This window comes from Oncorhynchus gorbuscha, linkage group LG01 (assembly GCF_021184085.1).
Source record: "Oncorhynchus gorbuscha isolate QuinsamMale2020 ecotype Even-year linkage group LG01, OgorEven_v1.0, whole genome shotgun sequence".
Classification (NCBI taxonomy): domain Eukaryota; kingdom Metazoa; phylum Chordata; class Actinopteri; order Salmoniformes; family Salmonidae; genus Oncorhynchus; species Oncorhynchus gorbuscha.
In genome coordinates, this window is record NC_060173.1 from 81,657,398 (window position 1) to 81,671,155 (window position 13,758).

A 13,758-nucleotide genomic window follows, 5' to 3' on the forward strand; every position below is an offset into this window, starting at 1 on the left:
TTAGCCAAATACATTTAAACTCAGTTTTTCACAATTCCTGACATTTAATCCTAGTAAAAATTCAATGACTCAGAAGTTTACATACACTCAATTAGTATTTGGTAGCATTGACTTTAAATTGTTTAACTTGGATCAAACGTTTCGGGTAGCCTCCCACAAGCTTCCCACAATAATTTTTGTGAATTTTGGCCCATTCATCCTGGTGTAACTGAGGCAGGTTTGTGGGCCTCCTTGCTCGCACATGCATTTTCAGTTCTTCCCACACATTTTCTGTAGGATTGAGGTCAGGGCTTTGAGATGGCCACTCCAATACCTTGACTTTGTTGTCCTTAAGCCATTTTGCCACAACTTTGTAAGTATGCTTGGGGTCATTGTCCATTTGGAAGACCCATTTGCGACCAAGCTTTAACTTCCTGACTGATGTCTTGAGATGTTGCTTCAATATATCCACATAATGTTCCCTCCTCATGATGCCATCTATTTTGTGAAGTGCACCAGTCACTCCTGCAGAAAAGTACCCCAACACATAATGATGCCACCCCCGTGCTTCACTGTTGGGAAGGTGTTCTTCAGCTTGCAAGCCTCCCCCTTTTTCCTCCTAACATAATGATTGTCATTATGGCCAAACAGTTCTATTTTTGTTTCATCAGACCAGAGGACATTTCTCCAAAAAGTATGATATTTGTCCCCATGTGCAGTTGCAAACCATCGTCTGGCTTTTTTATGTTGGTTCAGGAGCAGTGGCTTCTTCCTTGCTGAGCAGCCTTTCAGGTTATGTGGATATAGGACTTGTTTTACTGTGGATATAGATACTTTTGTACCTGTTTCCTCCAGCATATTCACAAGGTCCTTTGCTGTTGTTCTGGGATTGATTTGCACTTCTCTCACCAAAGTACATTCAGCTCTAGGAGACAGAATGCATCTCCTTCCTGAGTGGTATGATGGCTGATCTTTTTATGAGGGTGTTTGTACTTGCATACTATTGTTTGTACAGATGAACGTGGTACCTTCAGGCTTTTGGAAATTGCTCCCAAGGATGAACCAGAGTTGTGGAGGTCTACACATTTTTTTCTGAGGTCTTTCTGAGGCTGATTTCTTTTGATTTTCCCATGATGTCAAGGAAAGAGGCACTGAGTTTGAAGGCAGGCCTTGAAATACATCCACAGGTACACCTCCAATTGACTCAAATTATGCCAATAAGCCTATCAGAAGCTTCTAAAGCCATGACATAATTTTCTGGAATTTTCCAAACTGTTTAAAGGCACAGTCAACTTAGTGTATGTAAATCTCTGACTCACTATAATTGTGATACAGTGAATTATAAGTGAAATAATCTGTCTGTAAACAGTTGTTGGAAAAATGACTTGTGTCATGCACAAAGTAGATGTCCTAACCGACTTGCCAAAACAATAGTTTGTTAACAAGACATTTGTGGAGTGGTTGAAAAACTAGTTTTAATGACTCCAAATTAAGTGTATGTAAACTTCCGACTTCAATTGTATTTTAACTACATGCCACCTGAACGGGAGCTCAGCAGGTCGGTTCAAGCATTAGGAAACAACCAGACACCATAGGCACAGGATCGAATCCTGGCAAACTTTGGACAATTATTTTCCGTGAAACCACATTATCAGCACATTGTTGTTCAAATGATTTGTTCTATTTAGTATGGCCTCTGATAATTTTTTGTCTTCAGCGTTCTTAATAATACCACGGATGCACAGTTTTTGTGCAAAAAATATTGAACTGCCGGGAGACGAGCATTCAACTGACTTTTGTTTATTCGAATTCACACCTATCCATTGAACCACAAAGTTTTGATGGATGCAGAGTGAAATAATTTCTATATTTCCATCAAACGTGTTGATATTTATTTTGACCGTTAGGTGTCCCTAATGTGCATTGTGTTAAAAGCTTTGAGTAATGAATTTTTTTGGGGGCACAATTTGGTGAAAGCCCCAAAGGCTTCAGAAAGCTTCAGTTTCCCATCACTAGAAATTAGACAGATAAGTATAACTGAATTAAAATTTAGCCAATGTTGCAGTAGCCAAAGTATTCCTGGAGCAACAGTGGAACTGGATAAAAGTGCTTCTTTATTCTACAAAAAAAACAACTGAGCTTCAGCACTTTGCATTCATTAAGTTCATTTACAGATAATACAATTGAGATTTTAATATACACTCAGTGTCAGTTTATTAGGTAGACCACTCCATTCACAAAAATGTTTTTTCTCCTATAGACATTGAGTCAGGTGGCCGCGACTTCCTATATAAAGTAGGCAGATAGGTGTGGTACGATCGTAGGTTCCACTCCTATCAGCTAAAAATAAAAAATGGACACACGATCACCAACACCGGACAATTGATGAGTGGAAAAATGCCCGGTCTGTCGAAACCCAGTTCCTGTTGCGAGTGAGGATTTAGCGTAAGCAGCATGAGTTTATTGCCCCATCCTGCCTGGTGTCAATGGGACAGGCTGGTGGCTGTGGTGTAATGGTGTCAGGAATATTTTCCTGGCACACCTTAGGTCCCTTGATACCAATTGAGCAACATTTGAACCCCACACCTTGTAGAATCCATGCCACAAAGAATTCAGGTTGCTCTGGAGACCAAAGGGTCCAACCTGGTACAAAATGGGTGTACCTAATAAACTGTATTTGAAAAATGACCCAGGGACCAATCACAATGGGCATACAAAACAAAACATGATGTGATTGGTAAATGAGTTGCACACATAATCTATTGTTCAGATATTTGCGACTCATTTACCAATCACATCCTGCTTTTTTTGTAGTCCCATTGTGATTGGTCCCTGAACCCATAGAAGGGCATTTTGAGATGTGTAAAAGTCTCCATGTTTTATTTGTAAAGTTAGTAGGCTGAACACGGACACTGATGAAGTAAGGGCAAAAATATGGTGGTTTTACTTTTAACAATGAAAAGGCACTTTTTATGAACTTCCATTGTCCACCGAGAGTTGCTGAATTCCCTCTTCACTTCAGTTTGCTCCTCAATTCATGGCCTTTGGAGAGCAAGTTAGCAGCATTGTTCCCTTCCTCCTGTAGTCTATCCTAAGTAATTAACCCTAAAAGCGCCAACATATTTTTTGCTTAAAAGTGCCAACTGGGGTCATTTTTAACCCCAAATTGGTAATGATTGCAAAGAGACACTGTCAAGAAGTAAACATTTTCTATTTTATTAATCTTTTGCGACATAAGCAAATGGTTTAAATTCCCCAAATAAGCATATATTTCTTACATTTTCACATATTTACAGTCAAATTTGATGTTTAAAAATAAACGTTTGTGTGTTTCAAGATTTGAACAGATATGTTGATACATTTCATCCATATCCATGTGATGAACATCTTGAGTTATTATTTTGTTATTGTGGCTGCCATGTCCCCCAGGGAGCAAATCTGGGGTGGCTCCATATCTGTACATTGTGCCAAATCACAAAGTTTACTATTGAGTCCACAAATTGAGTCCACATATTGAGTCCACAAATTGAGTCCACATATTGAGTCCACATACTGAGTCCACAAAGGAGAGATACTTTTTCATTCCTCCATATTAACACAGGAATCATGTTCATTGGTATATTTTTGTTGTCAGTAACTATTTGCTTGACAAAGTCCAAACATTTGAGAAGGACCCCATTGGGGAAACATTTACCTCTGTTGGAACTTGAATTATTAATACGAAATAAAAACATTGTCATAGCCTACAATTATTATTACAACTATTGCAGTTCGGCACATGCTTGAAACTATTTTGCCGTACAGTCTGAACATGAAGACCACACACTCTTCTTCCCGCCCTATCCAGTGCACCGCCAAACAGTGATTCTACCACACCGGCTTTCATAGAGGTCCATGCGCTGGATGGCAGAGCCATCACCATAGTGAGCAGCTGACCACCAAGACCCAGACAGACTGGGAGTGGGTGGAGCAGACACTTCACAGACAGCTGTCAAGGTAGTCAGACTGTCAGACTTTTGGGTTCAAATGGGTCACACTTTTCTGCTGCTCTCCCCCTCTGATGACTCAAACACCTGTCAGGTCCTTCCTGCAATTATTTCCTCTCTCCTAGTTCAAAGTGAAGTGGAGAAGGTTAAGTCCAAAGCCTTCTTGGGCCAGATAAGGTAGGCCAATGTAGGTGATTAGTTATTAGAAATGCAATCGTAATGTAGGCTAGCCTATTCTAACAATAAATTTACCACCAATCCAACAATCAGAAAATAGATAATAACAAAACTGAAAAATCTAATGGTATGGTGGTATGAAAGGAACTTTTGTGTCCTTTTTCAAAGAATGTAGAGACAGATATGGAGAAGGAAAATTATTTGTATGGTATACCTATTGTGGGGCCACCTACCCTGTTGGCCTCCCAACCAGAGTTGAATCAACCTCTTGTTCAGTTTGAAAAGGTAATCAACCTCTCTTTCTCAACCTTTTTCCTCTATACCAACAGTGTGTCCTGCGTTCATGATGACGTATTTCTCATTCACAAGTTACGTACATAATATAGTATGGTACAATTGAGAGGAGTAAATGAGTGATGATGATGGTGAAGATTCCCTACTCTCGGTCCCAGTGGTGTCCAGCTCTTGATCCTCTGGGGATCAGTCCGAACAGGAAATAGTGCTTGTTCTATGTGACTACTGCCAGCAACCCAGTAAGCCCTTCATATGCCGTGAACAATTGGAAAATAATCCTGACCTGGATTTGAGTGTTGCTGAAGATTATGTTTTTCTTCAGACGATCAATTCAAAGCAAACCAACGCAAGTAACAATGGGCCAGTCTAAGCCTTTTGGTGCTCTTTTCAGAGAGAGGAATGATTGCAGTCTCGGGTTCCTTTATGGCTCCTGGCGTGGACAACATGCTTCTAAGATTGTAGATATGGGTTTGAATCCAGATCCCTTCTACACCCGTAGAAGAGGCTTGATTTGATGTTGTGTGTTTGCCTTATTTTTCAACTCCAACAAATGCAATAGTTTCTCCTGGAATTGGAGTGGGCCTTAGCTGCCGTGGAAGGTGAACAGGAAGATTGATGTGGGTCCTCACCCACCCTTTATGAGCAAACCGTAGAAGAGAGCTGCAAAGAAGTGGACAGAGCAGAGGTGAGAGCGAATTTAATTGATGTTATACCCTGTCCAATTGATGTTATACTCCTGGTGCCAGCTACTTCAAACCCATGCAGTCAGTTCCTCTAATGGAATGATGATGCACCTCAATCACCTCTGACCGTACGTGTGCAATTGGACCTTCTTAGACTTAAAAGCTAAATATGGCCAAAAGAAACCACTTTTCTGTCAAAGTCTTGAGTTTTGGAGATGGGAGGGTGGTTTGGGATTTCGATATTCAAAGAGATTTCCACTTAACCTCCCAGTGTCCGTCACTCTAACATTTTCTGATGGTGCACTCTGAGGAAAACCAACCTCTGTTTTAACCAATTTTAACTTCAGGTTGCTGGAATGGGGACTCCAGAATACCTCCAATCAGAACAGCTTTTTCTCAAGCTGTCACATAAAAAACCTTGATACATTAAATTGTAATTTTTTGAATAATCTAACTGATAAATGAGATGCAGTATATTGACTTAGTACTCTCCAAGTCAATACTAGGTTATTTTCCTGTGTTTATAAAGGTGATGGTCTGATTAGTGTAGTGTCAACAACGCAGCCACTGCCAGCTAGCCTACTTCAGCAGTACTGTATCATTTTAATCATTTTAGTCAATAAGATTCTTGCTACGTAAGCTTAACTTTCTGAACATTCGAGACGTGTAGTCCACTTGTCATTCCAATCTCCTTTGCATTAGCGTAGCTTCTTCTGTAGCCTGTCAACTATGTGTCTGTCTATCCCTGTTCTCTCCTCTCTGCACAGACCATACAAACGCTCCACACCGCGTGGCCGCGGCCACCCTAATCTGGTGGTCCCAGCGCGCACGACCCACGTGGAGTTCCAGGTCTCCGGTAGCCTCTGGAACTGCCGATCTGCGGCCAACAAGGCAGAGTTAATCTCAGCCTATGCCTCCCTCCAGTCCCTCGACTTCTTGGCACTGACGGAAACATGGATCACCACAGATAACACTGCTACTCCCACTGCTCTCTCTTCGTCCGCCCACGTGTTCTCGCACACCCGAGAGCTTCTGGTCAGCGGGGCGGTGGCACCGGGATCCTCATCTCTCCCAAGTGGTCATTCTCTCTTTCTCCCCTTACCCATCTGTCTATCGCCTCCTTTGAATTCCATGCTGTCACAGTTACCAGCCCTTTCAAGCTTAACATCCTTATCATTTATCACCCTCCAGGTTCCCTCGGAGAGTTCATCAATGAGCTTGATGCCTTGATAAGCTCCTTTCCTGAGGACGGCTCACCTCTCACAGTTCTGGGCGACTTTAACCTCCCCACGTCTACCTTTGACTCATTCCTCTCTGCCTCCTTCTTTCCACTCCTCTCCTCTTTTGACCTCACCCTCTCACCTTCCCCCCCTACTCACAAGGCAGGCAATACGCTCGACCTCATCTTTACTAGATGCTGTTCTTCCACTAACCTCATTGCAACTCCCCTCCAAGTCTCCGACCACTACCTTGTATCCTTTTCCCTCTCGCTCTCATCCAACACCTCCCACACTGCCCCTACTCGGATGGTATCGCGCCGTCCCAACCTTCGCTCTCTCTCCCCCGCTACTCTCCCCTCTTCCATCCTATCATCTCTTCCCTCTGCTCAAACCTTCTCCAACCTATCTCCTGATTCTGCCTCCTCAACCCTCCTATCCTCCCTTTCTGCATCCTTTGACTCTCTATGTCCCCTATCCTCCAGGCCGGCTCGGTCCTCCCCTCCCGCTCCGTGGCTCGACGACTCATTGCGAGCTCACAGAACAGGGCTCCGGGCAGCCGAGCGGAAATGGAGGAAAACTCGCCTCCCTGCGGACCTGGCATTCTTTCACTCCCTCCTCTCTACATTTTCCTCCTCTGTCTCTGCTGCTAAAGCCACTTTCTACCACTCTAAATTCCAAGCATCTGCCTCTAACCCTAGGAAGCTCTTTGCCACCTTCTCCTCCCTCCTGAATCCCCCTCCCCCTCCCCCCCTCCTCCCTCTCTGCAGATGACTTCGTCAACCATTTTGAAAAGAAGGTCGACGACATCCGATCCTCGTTTGCTAAGTCAAACGACACCGCTGGTTCTGCTCACACTGCCCTACCCTGTGCTCTGACCTCTTTCTCCCCTCTCTCTCCAGATGAAATCCCGCGTCTTGTGACGGCCGGCCGCCCAACAACCTGCCCGCTTGACCCTATCCCCTCCTCTCTTCTCCAGACCATTTCCGGAGACCTTCTCCCTTACCTCACCTCGCTCATCAACTCATCCCTGACCGCTGGCTACGTCCCTTCCGTCTTCAAGAGAGCGAGAGTTGCACCCCTTCTGAAAAAACCTACACTCGATCCCTCCGATGTCAACAACTACAGACCAGTATCCCTTCTTTCTTTTCTCTCCAAAACTCTTGAACGTGCCGTCCTTGGCCAGCTCTCCCGCTATCTCTCTCAGAATGACCTTCTTGATCCAAATCAGTCAGGTTTCAAGACTAGTCATTCAACTGAGACTGCTCTTCTCTGTATCACGGAGGCGCTCCGCACTGCTAAAGCTAACTCTCTCTCTTCTGCTCTCATCCTTCTAGACCTATCGGCTGCCTTCGATACTGTGAACCATCAGATCCTCCTCTCCACCCTCTCCGAGTTGGGCATCTCCGGCGCGGCCCACGCTTGGATTGCGTCCTACCTGACAGCTCGCTCCTACCAGGTGGCGTGGCGAGAATCTGTCTCCTCACCACGCGCTCTCACCACTGGTGTCCCCCAGGGCTCTGTTCTAGGCCCTCTCCTATTCTCGCTATACACCAAGTCACTTGGCTCTGTCATAACCTCACAAGGTCTCTCCTATCATTGCTATGCAGACGACACACAATTAATCTTCTCCTTTCCCCCTTCTGATGACCAGGTGGCGAATCGCATCTCTGCATGTCTGGCAGACATATCAGTGTGGATGACGGATCACCACCTCAAGCTGAACCACGGCAAGACGGAGCTGCTCTTCCTCCCGGGAAAGGACTGCCCGTTCCATGATCTCGCCATCACGGTTGACAACTCCATTGTGTCCTCCTCCCAGAGCGCTAAGAACCTTGGCGTGATCCTGGACAACACCCTGTCGTTCTCAACTAACATCAAGGCGGTGGCCCGTTCCTGTAGGTTCATGCTCTACAACATCCGCAGAGTACGACCCTGCCTCACACAGGAAGCGGCGCAGGTCCTAATCCAGGCACTTGTCATCTCCCGTCTGGATTACTGCAACTCGCTGTTGGCTGGGCTCCCTGCCTGTGCCATTAAACCCCTACAACTCATCCAGAACGCCGCAGCCCGTCTGGTGTTCAACCTTCCCAAGTTCTCTCACGTCACCCCGCTCCTCCGCTCTCTCCACTGGCTTCCAGTTGAAGCTCGCATCCGCTACAAGACCATGGTGCTTGCCTACAGAGCTGTGAGGGGAACGGCACCTCAGTACCTCCAGGCTCTGATCAGGCCCTACACCCAAACAAGGGCACTGCGTTCATCCACCTCTGGCCTGCTCGCCTCCCTACCACTGAGGAAGTACAGTTCCTGCTCAGCCCAGTCAAAACTGTTCGCTGCTCTGGCCCCCCAATGGTGGAACAAACTCCCTCACGACGCCAGGACAGCGGAGTCAATCACCACCTTCCAGAGACACCTGAAACCCCACCTCTTTAAGCAATACCTAGGATAGGATAAAGTAATCCTTCTCACCCCCCCCCTTAAAAGATTTAGATGCACTATTGTAAAGTGGCTGCTCCATTGGATGTCATAAGGTGAATGCACCAATTTGTAAGTCGCTCTGGATAAGAGCGTCTGCTAAATGACTTAAATGTAATGTAATGATTAAAACCATCTCCTACAGACAGCCCAATGAGGTTTGAAGCTTTGCTTCCCTCAGATGGATATCAGAGACTCCTCAGACATCTACAGCCTTACAGGATGAGACAGGAAGGCAGAAGGTACACCAAATCAAATCAAATGTATTTATATAGCCCTTCGTACATCAGCTGATATCTCAAAGTGCTGTGCCGGGTGGAGATTATAACAGAACATGGCCAAGATGTTCAAATGTTCATAAATGACCAGCATGGTCGAATAATAATAAGGCAGAACAGTTGAAACTGGAGCAGCAGCACGGTCAGGTGGACTGGGGACAGCAAGGAGTCATCATGTCAGGTAGTCCTGGGGCATGGTCCTAGGGCTCAGGTCCTCCGAGAGAGAGAAAGAAAGAGAGAATTAGAGAGAGCATATGTGGGGTGGCCAGTCCTCTTCTGGCTGTGCCGGGTGAAGATTATAACAGAAAATGGCCAAGATGTTCAAATGTTCATAAATGACCAGCATGGTTGAATAATAATAAGGCAGAACAGTTGAAACTGGAGCAGCAGCATGGCCAGGTAGACTGGGGACAGCAAGGAGTCATCATGTCAGGTAGTCCTGGGGCATGGTCCTAGGGCTCAGGTCCTCCGAGAGAGAGAAAGAAAGAGAGAAGGAGAGAAATAGAGAATTAGAGAATTAGAGAACGCACACTTAGATTCACACAGGACACCGAATAGGACAGGAAAAGTACTCCAGATATAACAAACTGACCCTAGCCCCCCGACACATAAACTACTGCAGCATAAATACTGGAGGCTGAGACAGGAGGGGTCAGGAGACCACCACACCACCACACCACCACACCACTAGAGGGATATCTTCATCCACCAACTTACCATCCTGAGACAAGGCTGAGTATAGCCCACAAAGATCTCCGCCATGGCACAACCCAAGGGGGGGCGACAACCCAGACAGGATGACCACATCAGTGAATCAACCCACTCAGGTGACGCACCCCTTCCAGGGACGGCATTTGAGAACCCCAGCAAGCCAGTGACTCAGCCCTTGTAATAGGGTTAGAGGCAGAGAATCCCAGTGGAAAGAGGGGAACCAGCCAGTCAGAGACAGCAAGGGCGGTTCGTTGCTCCAGAGCCTTTCCGTTCACCTTCCCACTCCTGGGCCAGACTACACTCAATCATATGACCCACTGAAGAGATGAGTCTTCAGTAAAGACTTAAAGGTTGAGACCGAGTTTGCGTCTCTGACATGGGTAGGCAGACCATTCCATAAAAATGGAGCTCATTAGGAGAAAGCCCTGCCTCCAGCTGTTTGCTTAGACATCCTAGGGACAATTAGGAGGCCTGTGTCTTGTACGGCAGGACCAAATCAGAGAGATAGGTAGGAGCAAGCCCATGTAATGCTATGTAGGTTAGCAGTAAAACCTTGAAACCAGCCCTTGCTTTGACAGGAAGCCAGGGTAGAGAGGCTAGCACTGGAGTAATATGATCAAATTTTTAGGTTCTAGTCAGGATTCCAACCCTGTACTGCCATTGACACCAGCTTCTCTCTTCACTCTACACCTATCCCATTACTGTTCAGGTCCATGGACTGTACCATTTTATTAGTGACTTATTCGTTTGGTAATGTTTTGTATCCTTCTATTAAAGGCTGAGGCTGTGGATCCGTAGTCCTGCCCCCATGGATCCATTTTCTCCAGAGTTGAACATTCTAATCACGTTCTGCACATGTTTCTTTACCTCTACTTTACTCACAAATGTTGTTCTTCTTGCATGGGCTGTGTCTCAATCCCCCGCATCCGCCAATGTCGTCCTTCAGCACCTGCGGTGGTTTGTCAGACTATGAGACGTCCCCGAATACCCCGGTGATTGAGATTTTAGTGTATTGATATTCGAGAGAGAGAGAGGAGAGAAGGCTGCCTAGATAGATATTTCTCTGGTTGGAAGGCCTTATATGCAGCCTTCTCAGGGTCCAGGCGAATCTTTTACATAAGAACATACAAACCAAACATAATGAAAATGCGGTTAGGATCACTCTGACCGGCACTCCTATAGTCCCAGTTGATGTTAGATAGATTGTGTGGTCACCGTGTTTACCCTATTGGCTCACAGCAAAAACTTGATATTTTTCAAACACAATTTTATTGTTGTCTGCTTGTCTTAGTCAATGACCAACTACATTTAAGAAGAGTACAACATGTCTAAAGAATACTTTTCAGCATTGCCTGCTCCCAAGCATTCCCAAAACGTAATATTGTAGAGCTCCCTCGCCCCTTTTCGCCACGTGAGTAAGTGTATTACTCTAGGCTACCTGGGGGCGGCAGGTACCCTAGTGGTTAGTGTTGAACTAGCAACCGCAAGGTTGCAAGATCGAATCCCTGAGCTGACGAGGTAAAAATCAGTTGTTCGGCCCCTGAACAAGGCAGTTAAACCACTGTTCCTAGGCTGTCATTGTAAATAAGAATTAGTTTTTAACTGACTTGCCTAGTTAAATAAAGGTACAAAAAAAATATGCTATCTACCAATCAAAACAGGAATCTAACCAAGATAAACAAATGGACTATAATGCTAGTGAGTGGAATTACGAACAAACTATACTACACACGTTAAATGTCTTACCTGAGACTAAATGTTTTCCACACGTGTAGCCTACTTGGACACTGGGTCCCCACAATTTTCCACTGTCACAGTCCAAATAGCCTGAAGCCACAGGGCTCTGCATTACGAACCACAGGTTGGGGTTTTTGACCTGGTACATTTAATTAACACACCACCTTTTTGGAATGTTTTGTTATTTCTGTATGACAAAAAAAAATTGATGATGAAGTTGGCTCTTTTACACTTGGGGTCAATGGGAAAGAATGTTTGTTTTCCCCAATTTGTGGGCGTGGTCATTTATTACGTGAATATCGACTCGGAGTATTCCTGTTCATAAGGTTTTGGAATTTTGGAAGGTTCAACAATCTTTAGTGAACTGACAGTTGATGCAAGACTCAAAACAACAGTCTGTCAAACCTGGAGGATTTATAAACTGTTTTTCAACTTGGTGTACGCAAGCAAAGCATTTTAATGTCTAATGTATGTCATTCCAGATTCATATTTTGTCAATATGAAGAAATATGTTATTGACATCTTGTTTTAGCACTACCAAAATGTTATATTGAAGACTCTGTTTAATTAGCTATCTAACAACTTGCATGAACTTAATTTTGCTAAATTAGCTAAATATATATTTTTAAATTAGCCTAGAGAATAAAAAATATTTAAAAGCAGGTTGTTACATTGTTTCAGTTGCCTATGGAGTCCATGGGGCTCAGAGACAGGGGAAGGGATCATGTCAAATGTTTCAACTTCAATGAAATCTCAGCTCCATCAACACCTTCCTCTTAAGATGTCCCAAGACAGATCTTGATACATAAAGTTGATATTCTCTTGCTGAACAGGTGAGAGTGTAATTCTGGGCTTTCCTTGACAGTTTTATCAACCTTTTACTGCATTGGGCTTAATCAGGGTCACACAGTGTGATTCTTGTTGGTCTCAAAGAAATCTGCTTTGAAACAAAAGTATACACCTCACACACATGGTTATGGGCTTAAACAAAATAAGTGACATGTACCGTGTCGGATAGAGTTGAAATGTATTCCGTTTTGAGTTTGCATCCCAATATTACACTATATACATCACAGAAGACTGAAATATAACAAAACTGTTTGACATTGAAACACTGGATTTTTGTTGTAAATGTTTTCAATATACTGTATATAATTATTATTTTTCAAAAATATGAATAACCTTCCACCCATGAAGCCAAAGAGGGTGCCTTTGGTCATTGAGTGCAGGAAAGTGCTACATAGAGGATACATCAAATATATCCCAAACATAAATGATAGAGAAATGTCTGGTCCATGTATTGATTGTTTTGTTTTGTCTTATTAATCAGGGATGCCAACATCACATGCTGCAGAGTAGATAGAATGTATTTGGATGAACTGATGAAGTAAGTTACGACTGTGCATGCATCTGACATTTTTTAAACATGATAGTTATTGTGTTTTGAACACAGACTATTTTTTTATTTTGTTAGGATACAAGGATGGAAGACTACATGTCAGCAACTCAACTCAAGGTAAGCTGTCACCTAGAAAATACATGTGAGAACACGCCATTGCAAAATATAACAGGCAATGTTATATTGAAGGGAACACAGAAGTGAACACAGGCAATGTTCATTTCTTCCAATGAAAAGTGCTTAACTGATTCATTCTATTTTCTGACTTGACATACGATAAAGCTAGGGTCCTAACTGGTGTCAAACATTAAGCCCTTATGGACGGTAGGGCTTTCTGCTTAAGGTGAGCTATTTATAATTACAAGAAAATTGCAGGATAGATGTGATGTTGTTATTGATGTTACTGTATTTATTATATGATAGCTAATTACTTTATTTCTTTCCAGTTAGAATTTCATAAGGAAGCTTTTTATGTTTGTTCTCTAAGCATCATGATGAATAGACACAGTGATCTACTTTTGTAATTTGTCTTCAGATTTGACATCAAAACTAGAATGATGGGGTCCTACCTCACCGCCAACATTGAGCCGTACCCCACAGGAAGACAGAAGGCTACCAAAATATGGGAATCTGCCTCAGGTGGTACTGCACAGTGTTGTTAATCTCATGGACAAGCTCCATCCCATGTGGTCTGACTGTTTTCTGTTTTGTTTGTCTCTCCCAGCTCACCCATCCAGAAGGCCTTGTGATGCTGGGGCCAGACATCCTGCAGAAACATCTCCAAATGAAAAGCCTGGAGATATAATCTCTGCTGGACCGGAT

At 44.0% G+C, this 13,758-nt stretch overlaps 1 long non-coding RNA gene across 1 annotated transcript; it reads left to right on the forward strand.

Moving 5' to 3' along the window:
* Positions 1 to 4,906: 4,906 nt before the first annotated feature.
* On the forward strand, positions 4,907 to 13,758 carry LOC124020039. The gene is made up of 4 exons (XR_006835898.1): positions 4,907 to 5,121; positions 13,012 to 13,053; positions 13,472 to 13,575; positions 13,661 to 13,758. It is a non-coding gene; the product is annotated as an uncharacterized LOC124020039 (long non-coding RNA).